The following is a 12,635-nucleotide window of genomic DNA, read 5'->3' as shown; positions in this document are numbered from 1 at the left end:
TTGCAACAACAACCCTTTTCAAAAGTGATTAATATCAACATTTAAAAATGTCGGTTCTTGTTTAAAAATTCGTTGTTTTTTGTTGTGACTAGGTTTCCCAAAGTATTATACCATTTTGGAATCTTGGTTAGTTGCGTCAACTTTTGAAAATAATTGCCATAGTGGTGTCGATACTATTTTTTTACACCATGATGATTGAAAGTGGACTGTAAGAAAAAATCTTTCAAAATTGTAGGGACAAAATGAATTTTGATTATTTTTTGTGTAAAAACTACATGTATTATGGTATTTTTAAGAACTGTGTTAGATAGCAGGGCTACTTAAGTTTCCAAAAACAAAAAAAAAAAAAGTAATATTTGAATATTTGTGACATGGTCGTTAAAAATACCATTAGGGATGTCGTTTTCGATGAATTTCATTTTTTTTCTGTAATTTCTAAAATAATTGAGATATATTTTTTTCCTTATTTTTTCTCGACTAATCATAAGCAGCTCCATCCTCTGGTGCCGGCTTATCGTTGAGTTTTGGGACACGTTGTATAATATACAAATACATAGAAAAAACCCATGACTCGGGAACAAAATATCTGTGCTCATCATACAAACAAATTCCCAACCAGGATTCGAATCCAGGACTATCGGCTTCATAGGCAAGGTCACTACACTTTAGTCCAGACCGGTCCTCATCACACTTTATCTATGTGTTATCAATAAAAAGCAGATCGGATAAAAAACCCACAACCCAAATTATTAATTCCGCTCAGACAAAGTCACGGGTTAAAGCTAGTTAAATTATAATAACTAGTGACATTAATATAACCTCATTTGTATCCGTCGACCGCTCATTAGTTCCTAATATTGTTAATACTGTAAGTAAACACACCACTAACAGCTAATTAATTACTAGTAACACTCATACTCATAATAGTATTAATATACTAGAAACGAACTTTACAATTAGAAACTGTTGTTTATCTTATGAAATTGACATAATACTTAAATGAGATGACCTTTTTTGTATTTTATTATGTTAATGAACAGTTTACCGAGTAACGCGTGGATAATTTAGATCAATATCGGTAATAAGTAAATTATTGGTCTAACTCTAGAAGAAAATGATTTCTCGGTTAATAGGTACTCATATATCTTAAGTTAGCAAAATAAGATATTTATATATTTATATATTTATATATTTATATATTTATATATCAACACTATTCGTGATCTTGGAATCATTCTTGATACTCACCTCAACTTCCATGAACACATGATATCGCTAGCTCGTGATTGCTATAAGAGGTTAGGATTTATCATTAGGAACGCGAGAGATTTTCAGGACTCTGGTACTATAAAGCTTCTATACACATCTCTAGTCAGAAGCAAGCTTGAGTCAGCTGCCATTGTTTGGAATCCTTATGAGCTATGCTACGTCTTGCTTTTGGAGAGGGTGCAAAAAGTATTTCTCCGGTTCTTATATAAAAAAATATTCGGGTATTTCCCGTTTTTATACCCAACAAAATACTTGCTAGGTTCTTTGGGCTTGAACTCTTTGGAGGTAAGACGAAATTTTAAGCTCCTTACGACTGCCTGTTGCGTCTTGCGAGGTGAATCGGACTGTGCCGAACTGGTGGCGCAATTACTGCGTCTTTTTGTCCCTACGCCAACCAGAGTCAATTTCCGGCCTCGTGACCGTGGTCTACTTGTAGGCCCGAGTTCGCGAACCGTGTCTCACAGAAAATCCCCACTTGTTCGCCCTTTACCCCTCCTGAATGCGCTCTTAGCATCAGCGCCCGAGTGTGATTTATTTGCTGGCAGGTGGAGCGAAGTGCGAGATGAATTGTTGAGGTTCTGTGAGACGATGGATGCACGTCCTTCAACTGTTTGAATGTGGTTGTTATATCTTAGAGTGGTAACCTGCCTAGAAACTGTCGATGCCTAATTAGTAATTGTACCTACATAATATTATTAGTTAACCTATTTTTGTTTCAATTTGTTTGTAGTTTTGCGGTGACTTAGTATATACTGTTATGCTGTACAACTATTTTGGAAATAAATAATAATAATAATAATAATAATAATATTTAGTTTTCATAATTACATGATTCTACTGATTAACATTAATAAATCAAATAATTTGTATGCAATTGTTTGTTATCTACAGCCGTGTTGTGGTTATCTCCCGGGCACGGTATGCCAAACCGGCGATCCCTCGAAGAGACCGAAGACGAGTGCGAATCCGCTCACGACACACTCTTGTGTGGTTCCAACGATGTCACCTACTTAAACTTATGCGAGTTTCAAAAAGCTCTCGACAAAGATCCGACGATAAAAATTATAGAAAACGGAGCATGTTTCTGTGATCCAAAAGAAGGCCATGAATGGGATCCGATATGTGCGTCAAACGGTCAGTCGTACGCAAACAACTGCGAATTAGAAAAAGCAAGGAAGACTGAACGATTGCTGATACGGCATCTCGGTTTATGTATTCGACAACATGATACTATTACTTTTTACTAAAAACATTTTACTTATGGAACTTGGTGTATAGCTTTTATATAGTTATGTATCTATGTCGTAACTTAGATCATAGATTATGATCATTTCTTATTGAGCTTACTGTGGGTAGTCCATTTGTGTAATACTATCCTATAATATTTATTTATTTAAATGTGTCGGCTTAGTAGAAAAAGCACTGTGCTCAACACTGGGAAGCCATTACAATAATTAGCTCCCTGATTTTCCCTGATTACGTGATTAGATTACAGAATACTTACTTGAGTCCTTCTAACTGCTTAATTTAATTAAATCTTCCAAATTAGCGCCGAAATTAACCCCTACAAATTCACATGTTGTTATTTAAAGTTGGGGATACGTGCATAAAGAATCTTTGAATTTCAATTGATCAGTCTCTGGGACTGTCCCCTCTTACAGGGGTGTTCGATTTGTATGTTTTTTAACCACCATTTTAACATAGGTTTAGGTTGCGTTTCCACCAGAAATGTGCGAGGATGTGTAGCGAGGCGCGGGATGTGTTTGTTGAGAACCAATAGGAAATTGCCGACTAGAGCTGATGCGTCGAGCGAGGATAGGTAAAGGAAGTGTTTCTCTTGGTTCTTAACAAACACCTTCGCTACGCACATCTCTGGTGAAAACTCAGTCTTATTTGGCTACATATGAAAGCGAAACTTTACCTCTTCCGTCAAATGATGGCCCCTTCTTCTTCAACCCAGCGTTTTCCCGGCCTAGCGTCGGGGTCTCCTTTCCTACTTAATGTTCCCCACTTTGCCCCGCTTTCGGCGTAAGATTGTTCTCTTCCATGTCCGCTATCCCGACGTCCAGCCAGCGCTTCTTAGGCTTACTGCGGCGGCGGGTCTTGGACAGTACGATTAAGGCATCTATTTCCGACATAGTCTACTGGTCTGCGGCTTATATGAGCATACAAAAAGCTCCTAGACTTTTTGTATTTCTTTTCAAGTATTGAAAATATAGTGGACTGCCAAGAGGAAGATCCTCCGTAAGATACTGGGCCCCAAACGAAGACCGGGATGAAGCTGGACAGTCCTTAAGGACCGTGAGATTGAAGACCTAGTGGCTGTACCTAACATCATGGGGGAGAGTAAAGCTCACAGATTCCGTTGGTTGGGGTTTTTTGAGTGAATGGAGGAAGATCGGATCGCGAAAAGAGCGTACCTAGGTCGCCTAGCAGGAGGACGGCCTATCGGGCGCCCCAGGTATCGCTGGAACGACGTGGTGGCAGCGGATCTGCGCGAATTTCGATTCAACAATTGGCGAGAAGTTACACAGGACCGAGAAAAGTGGCGCTGTCATGTATCGGAGGCCAAGTCTCATTTTGGGTTGCTGAGCCAACGGAGTAAATAAGTAAAAATATGGTAAAAAAACCTACTACCTACTTCTTTTTTTACAAGCTTTTATTTAGTTACACCTGTCCCGTTGTCTGTCGGTCTGTAATCACATCTTGCAAGGTTAATTTGACCCACTTCCCGGTTTCCAATGAAGCTCAAAATTTGCATACATATGTCGGGTGACAATGCAATATTATGGTACCATCGAGCTGATCTGATAATGGAGACAGGAGGTAGCCACAGGAACTCTTTGATAAAACAACGTAACTTAATTGTGTTTGGGTTTTTAGAATTATCTCGATGAGTATTAGTTGCCTGTGGAAACAAAGGTACAGTCAGCGATAAAAGATTGTACCAAAAATGAAATTTTTGCCAAAAACTTTTTTAACTAAGCCCAATCAAAAAAGACTTGAGGAAACTGTCACAGGGACCGCCATCCCCCGCGACATGTAGACATAATAAACAACCATTACAACCAACATCATTCATAATTAATTTCAATTTAATTTCGCGACGCGAGAATAAAGCTTCATAAAAAGAGGGTTCCGCGTATAACAACAATTTTCAGAGCATTTAGTCCACATGAACGAGTACGAAAGAACCCCAAATGAGAAATTATGGAAAAGTGCTCCAATACGTAGTGTAGGGATGAAATAATTGGTTCGCGTTGTTCCGCGCGTATTGTCCCATTTTAACGAGACCGACACCCTTGGAGGGTTCCGTAGGCTTGAGGGTTCGATTATTGGAACCCCTACTTGAACAAATACGCAAAAGAATAGAAAACACACCATCATCAAATAAACAAAAAGTGTCATGATTTTCTGAAAAATAACGTAGAACCTTTTTAGGGTTCCGTACCAAATAGGTACAAAACGATATTTAGAAATGTGACAGACAGACGGACGGCAGTCGCATAGTGAGTCGATGTGACTGCCGTCCGTCAGTCTGTCTGTCTGTCTCATTTCTAAATATCTCCAGAACCGCTTATGCTATAGATTTCAAAATAGTTATGAACAACGCTAACCCAGACCCAGACACATTGAAAGTTTATTTTAATTAACTATAGAGGCTATGAAAAATGCCCAATATGAAGAAGGGGCAAAATTTTAGTCTAATGTCTAACAAGGAAAGGTACCTAACTGTCCGGTTCCGATTTGATTTATATTTATATATGTTATAGAGTAGTCTAAAATAACAGACACGTATTTTTTTTTTAGCTGCCCAAACTCAACCTATTCGGAGAAATTCTCCTCCAAAGTACTAAAAAAGTACTAAATCTTCCAACTCCTATAGAAAGTGATGCTCAAGCAACTTGCTAGTTTATGGCTGGTTTGAGTATATGTTTGAGAGCAGGAAAAAATTATGAGCACGTGTTTTGTTACACCGGCTGAAACTCATTTTTTCATAAAAAAACACCCTATTATGTGTATCTTAGCGATAAGATATTATAAAACTTCGAATGTCGATTTTTTTTGTACTTTGGCGGAGAATTTCTCCCAATAGGTTGAGTTTGGGCAGCTAAAAAAATACGTGTCTGTTATATTAGACTACTCTATAACATATATAAATAAAATCGAAACCGGACAGTTCGGTAGGTGCCTTTCCTTGTAGGCCAAGTGGGGTATCATTTGAAATAGCTCAAATTGTACATTCCAATACTTACTTTTTCATAGAGATCCTCCAATAACCAACGTACGTGTATTCCATCGCGCCAATTATAGGTAGTTAGAATAGGTACTTCTGATCAAAAGTCTTTCGCCTTTATAGTTTTTATAACTCATCGGTAGGAAAATATTATGCGATACAGGTGTAATAGGTATTAGTAAGCACTTATAGAAGCTTATGGCGCCTGCGACCCAAACGTTGCTGATTCTTAAAATATATGTAATACCAGTTATTCTGAAACACCTGAACAAAATGAAAAGTGTGATATTAAGGAAAGATGAACCTCATAACGTTTGTTTACCCTATTTAAACTATCGCTTCTTACAATACCAACAAAAATTCCAATCCTATGAGCACCCTATCTTATGCCTACAATAATAATTTCCTTTCTTACCCTAGAGTATCTCTACAAATAAACTTGGATCAAAGGCGAGAGGGTCAAGGGACAATCGAAAAGCGCTGAGTTGAAACAGAGCTCAACCGCCGTACCTGTTAAATAAGTCACGAAAAACTTTGTCACAATTAAAATGCATGTTATTTATCGTGTATTTTTGGGTGGTTCAACTGTTTTTTGATGTTACTCGGTCCCGTCAGCCAGGCGACAATAGGGGCGTAGTTTGTTTAAAGAAATGTTATGGAAAGTTATTAAAATTCTTCTACTCCACTTTCGCCCACTTACTCATAGGCGAGAGCGACAAGTGCGAGTCGGACTCGCCTACCGAGGGTTCCTTACAAATTGAACTTATTTTATATTTATTTAAATTTTTGACAATTTATAGTTTTCAAATTTTTGTATATTACTTGCCATTTCATAGTTCTAGGTTAACGGAAAGTACGTTATCAATTTTGATTCCCTCGAGAGCCTCGAAATATATGTTTTTTTTTCCGGCATAAACAGCCTTATTTTTTTACTGCAGGACCGCAGATGCCTCCTTTCGTTCCCGAGATGTAGGGTCTTAACAGACAGATGGGCAGACGGACAAAAAATGCTCCTATAAGGGTTTTGAGGTACTGAACCCTAAAAACCTCTTCATAGTTCTTATACGAGTATAAGAGATCTACAGCGTTAAAATTTCAAAGTCCCTCAAAAGTTTATACGCTAAACTTTAGTTTGTGTGTTTTCTGCCAGTATCTAAGTAAGAACTGTACCCCTAGTGTAAATTTTATCGACATCATAACGTGACGAACGCGTTTGCGTTAAGTCTCATTTTGTATAGGATTTTGAGTTTCCAAAACGTCCCGCTTGGCGCGCTCTTTCTAGATCCAATACAAAATGAGACTAAACGCAAACGCGTACGTCACGTTTCAAAATCGAATTTATTTACACTAGGGGTACTGTTGTTTTGTTTGTTAGCAATACGAATTTATCTGTAAAAAATATCTATCTACAGAATGTGTCCTTAAACTTATCAGAATCTTACAAACACACCCAACACAACACATATGCCGTTTTGTAAGTCAGAGTTGACCCGGGACCCTCGATATGACCGGTCAATTTGCATGGCTAAGGCTGTAATATATGTTATGGTTTATTTCGGCTGTGTGTTGATCTTATGGTGGGAAATTTGTTGTGAGATTTTGTAAATTGTATGTTATTGTTATTTCTCAATTTGTTAAGCAAGCGCCTAAAGACTAAATGAGTTTTAGGATAAAATGTCGTGCACAAATAATCATCATTGGCCTGTAACGTCTATGCAATGAACTGAAGAACTATAAAATTCTGACTATACGTCAAAAATGACCCCATGGGAATAGTGCCGCGAGCGGCTCTACTGTACTGCGCGCGTCAAATATTTCAATACCGCGCAAGAAGTTTTACATAAATATAAATGTGTTTAAGACAATTAAAACTTTTATTGACCAATCACAACTTTTTTGGAGGTAGTAGTGTACTGGGTAATATAAAAAGCTACGGGCCGGGTACATTTATTGAGAAGTAATAACCTAGTCGCTACGGAGGCAGTAATCGAAATCCAAAAATACCCTATATTTGTGTCCACTATTTCCAATATAGGGTGGTCGGTGCGCTGTTTTTCACCGACGTGTTTAGATGCAACCATCTCGGGAACAAATAACACGGCACTCACTACAAGTGCAAGCGAGTTGACACTTCACACACAAACCACCATCAAATGACATTTTTAAATGTATAAATTAAACTCAAGAAGGCTTGTGTTGTGGGTACTCAGACAACGATATATATAATATGTAAATACTTAAATACATAGAAAACACTCAAGACTCAGAAATAAATATTTGTGCTCATACAAATAAACGCCCTTACCGAGATTCGAACCCTCCTGGGTTCACAAACATGGTCCTCCATCGGCTTCACAAACAGGGCTTTTTTAAACTGTTACCCATCACAAACCTTTAATTCTTCAAGAAATTAGCTCCTTCTCAATATTAGACAAAATCACGAAGCAAGTTGGTTGTCAAGCGGTTGATACATAACATAAGTATCTGCTGGAACAAGAGTTCGAGGAGCGTCCATCATTAGATATTATATTATTGAGTATGTATCAAATACTTACTAACTACTACTAGTAGTACTTATAATATAAGTAATATAATATACTACTACTTATTTCATATTATTTAATCGGTATATAGGTATTCTAGTATTTTTATCTGTGTATTGTATGCGATAGTTTGAATAAATAATATCTTCTTATTTTTCTCCCTGCAGTCCTTGCACCATTTTTACATGTCTCTGTAATGCATTAAGCATTCAATCCGCCATTTGTAATTATTTTGGATTACGTAAAGTTTAAATAAATAAAAAGACTGGGAGGAGGTTATATTACATATGTATATTTTACTATCCTCGAGAAGGTAGGATCACACATACAAACATACACACACTAGCATAGACACTCATCCACACACAAACAATCATACTATAATAAACACTTCACTATGAAACACATTTTCACTACCTTGTAAATATGGTTATATTCAGTGAATGTCTTGTTAGTAATTTTTGTGCCACGGCCCACGGGCGGTACAGGAATTACGAACTCGTGTGAATTAAGCACTCACCTTTGGCTTCGGGCCTATTATCATTTCATTTTATTTAATTGCTAGGTGTGTCCACACGTAAAACTACAGACATACACAGTGTAACACAATTGAAATACTTAAGGACTCTATGGCTCCCAAGATACAGACTCGGCCTAGCTTGGGTCCAGTCACGTCCAAAAATATCGATACGAACAAAGTCCCTAAAATATGTATACACGACCAAATTGCCCATATATTAAGGTGTTCAGACGTGACCGTACGACTGTAAATTGTTTTGATGGAATTTTTTTTGTCTCAAACATTTTTTTTGGCATAAGTTTGCACAGACCATGACTGGTGCAACGTGTGACAATACCTACATGGTCTAAACGTAAGTAAACACGGCGGCCTAAACTGTTTGCGGATACCAGCGGCACTGAATATGTTATCGTTTGCATTTTTCTGTTTTTGGGAACGATGGAATGGAATATTGAAAAGTGTTGAAACAAACATATAAATACACACATGCATGGAATTAAATTCGGTTTGGAACTGCGTGATGCATATTCAAGATTGAAAAATAAAACAAACTAGTAGTTCGTCCCAAACGAGACTTGGGATACATACAAGGTGTAATAAAAATAGTGGGGTTCCGTTTAAGGTTTAAGGGCATATATAGTGATTAGGAAAAAATTGAAGTTTTTTTAATCACGTAATTTTTTTTTATTGGCATGTGTATGGAGAACTGGGCGAATTAAATGATATATTATGCCCCATTGAAAAAAAAAATTGCGTCAAAAAAACTCTTTCTACTTTTTTCTAATCAGTATACGATAACGAATATGTCCTTAAACCAATCCCCACTAGTTTTGGTACATCCTGTACATAGATACATTTTGAGCGTACTAACTCCGTCAGACGGGGCGTAAAGCTAGGAAATTAATGAAACAAAACATATGGCGCGCCGCGCGAAACTTGCGACAGTTGCGACGGAAGATATGGCCATCGCGCGGGATTTTACGTTTTACCGCAATAACTCTAAAAATATACTTTTGTTTAAAAAATCATAAATTCCGGCTAACTCACTAACAATTATTACATACTAAAATTATATGTACAGTGGTATGCAGGGTAACGCTATGCACTTGGAAATAAGTCTCGTTTTTTTTTTTCTATCAAGCCAACTTTGACCTAGTAAGGTTTTGGTTAAAGCCTACAACTGAAAATATAGTTTAGCTTCCATGTGTGGTTAAAACGTGTAAAAATTTAATACAGGTTGTGTATGTAGTCACCTGAAATAATTTATGGGCTGCATTATATAGGCCGCCATACTGAGGAACTTTTACTATAAAACCAAGCCCGAAATCACGAGAAAAAAAAATTGATTGTTTCATACATTTTGACTGTCTGACCTTGACATTTTCTAAGGGAGAGTCAATTTTTTTCGCAGTTTTGAGGTTGGCCCCATAATAAAAGGTGCCAGTATGACCTAAACGTTAACGGGTTTGAGTCATTGCTTTACGTTTGGTTACATACTGTATAGTCTAGTTCTCGAGTAATTTTTTTTATGGCATTTGCTCTTGCTTGGAAACGTGCAAAAATTCAGTATAAAAACTACAATTTTGCGTTCTGTTAGCCCCTTTTAATTCTGACCTGATCCAAATCGGTACCACACGATCGAGAACGTAAAATTTTACTGCAGGTCTTAATAATAACGCCTCTTTTAAAGTATCATCATGTATCTCGAAAACAATATACTTTAAATCTTATGATCTCGTGTTTAAAGATTATTTTCATTCAACATTAAATCTGCATTTAATTGCACTTAACCTATTTTCACAGGAACTGTAGTAAAATGCAAATGTATGCAAGTGATAGTATCAAGTGATTCTATTATGCAAGTAGCTCGTACGAGCACTTACCCGAGCCGAGCGTTGCCTGTATGTACGCCTAATACTTTATAAATATTCCTTATATTTATGTGTCTTATAAGTAAAACGCAATATAAGGTACCTGCACCAAATAAGGCCCATCGTTTTTTTTCTTATGTAAACATGGACTTGCTATTTTGACTTTGGTACTAGCCGACATCAACGCAAAATTTGACCCCATTCGTATGTATAAATGTGCTATGAAATTTTGTAAGTTAGCAAGCTTAATAACCGGGCCTTATTTGAAGCAGGTACTTATTCCATCTTTTAATTACAAAATTTCTGTGAGTCAGAGATATATTAATATTAAAACGTCTCTCGCGTATTATTAAGTCGATGATTGCTCGATATGTTTCGCTTCATAACGAGTAGCTTTAACTAGAGCACGGGTTGGTCAACCGACGCAGTCTGCGTCTCGTGCGAGGGTCACCCGAATTCGTTTTAGTATCATTAATATGTTCCATATTACATAAGGAAAAACAATAAAATATGTCGTCAAAGGAGGCGTGTTGAATCCAAAGCGAAGCGAATAAATTAAGAATAGAACACGGCGCGAGATTACATGGTAACTCTGTTTTAAAAATATCTCTGCTGTATAAATTTTTCTACAACTCTATACCTACAATACATGCAACAAATATATGTACATTTCATTTCTTCTAATTGTTGCTAAAAAGCTAATCCACGGTGGAAAATACGTAGATTTAAAAGTCCAAACACGACAGACAATTCGAACATCGACTACTAAACCCAAAAACCTTCCGGAATAAATACAAAATGGACCGCTATCTTCACACTTGACCAAAGCCTGGAAAATATTATTGTAAGGAAATCTTTGGCTACGGGCTTAAACCCAACCCTTCCCTATCGGCGCCTTATCTCGAGGTTTCTTTGGCTGTGGTATTAGGTTAGCTATTTCTAAAGGGTTGTACTAGTTTGTAAGCTTGTTCCTAGTATAAAAAGAACTTTTTCTACTCGTTGACTGTAATGGTTAAATTAAGATTTCGTATACTAGACTATAATTGCATACTTATCATGTATGGGCTCCTAACTAAACTATAATATTAATTTTGATACGCTGTAGTTAACTATAAAAAAAATTACCAATCACGTACCGCCGCGCTCCCATAAAAAGGCTAAACGGGCCCGGGGCGGGATTAATAGTTGCGCGTTTATGTCTTTTGTACTACAATTTGACTACTGAGATACCAATTTTCGTTAGTAATTTAGGTTTTAGAGAAAAATAAATTATTTTAGATGACTCCTAAAAAAAGTATTCTATACAATAGTGATCTCGTACCTTAGTTAGGCAACTCAGCAAGCTTCATTGCATAAGCACGGTACTCGACTGAAAAGATCTCTGATAAAAATACTATTAGATTTGTTACAACTATATGGAGTTTTCACATTGTCCGATCCGATATCGGTTGTCGGGTTGGACTTTGGCGAAAAACAGCTGCTAGAAAATTCTTTTTTTTTTCCATTAACGCTTTCTTTTGAATATATGGAATCTTTTTGATTAAATGAATCTGAATTCAAAAAGGCGGACTTGATGCCATAGGGCACTCTCTAGCAGCAGTTTTTCTTACAGAAGAGAGGCATATCCGCGATAATTTCCACCTTATCGGACCTACATCAGCTGTCGGACCAACATTTATCGGATGCAAGTTATCGGGTGTCGGATGTAGGATACTGCTACTGAATACTGCGAAAGCGAATGTAGGATACTTTATCCGATATCGGATCGGACCATGTGCTCTTAGACTCCGATGGTGACGATGAATGCTTGTTCAACTACAGAACAAATATGAGACGTTTGTAAATAACTAACGTGGAGGCACATAAATGGTTTCAAATTTATCTGAATTCGAGTATCCGAGAGTCCGGGTCATATCTTTGTTCAGAGACAAGTATAAATAGTTTAGTTTTGTATTCAAGCAAGTTAGTGCAGTAAGGTCAGTAAATATGGGTAGATGGCTGGCCTTCACGTTGCGGCCTGCTTATATACACATTGACCCCCTTATTCATAAACGTGTACTAAAGTTACGATGCCGCTGATCATCGTAACTTTAGTACACGTTTATGAATAAGGGGGTAAGTGTTTATTGAGAGTTCTTACATTTCATACTTGCGTCTAGTGCTATCACAAATAATTTGTTTATGGATGTTTTCAC

This window comes from Cydia pomonella, chromosome 24 (assembly GCF_033807575.1).
Source record: "Cydia pomonella isolate Wapato2018A chromosome 24, ilCydPomo1, whole genome shotgun sequence".
Classification (NCBI taxonomy): Eukaryota; Metazoa; Arthropoda; class Insecta; order Lepidoptera; family Tortricidae; genus Cydia; species Cydia pomonella.
Note: the sequence above shows the minus strand (reverse complement) of the source record.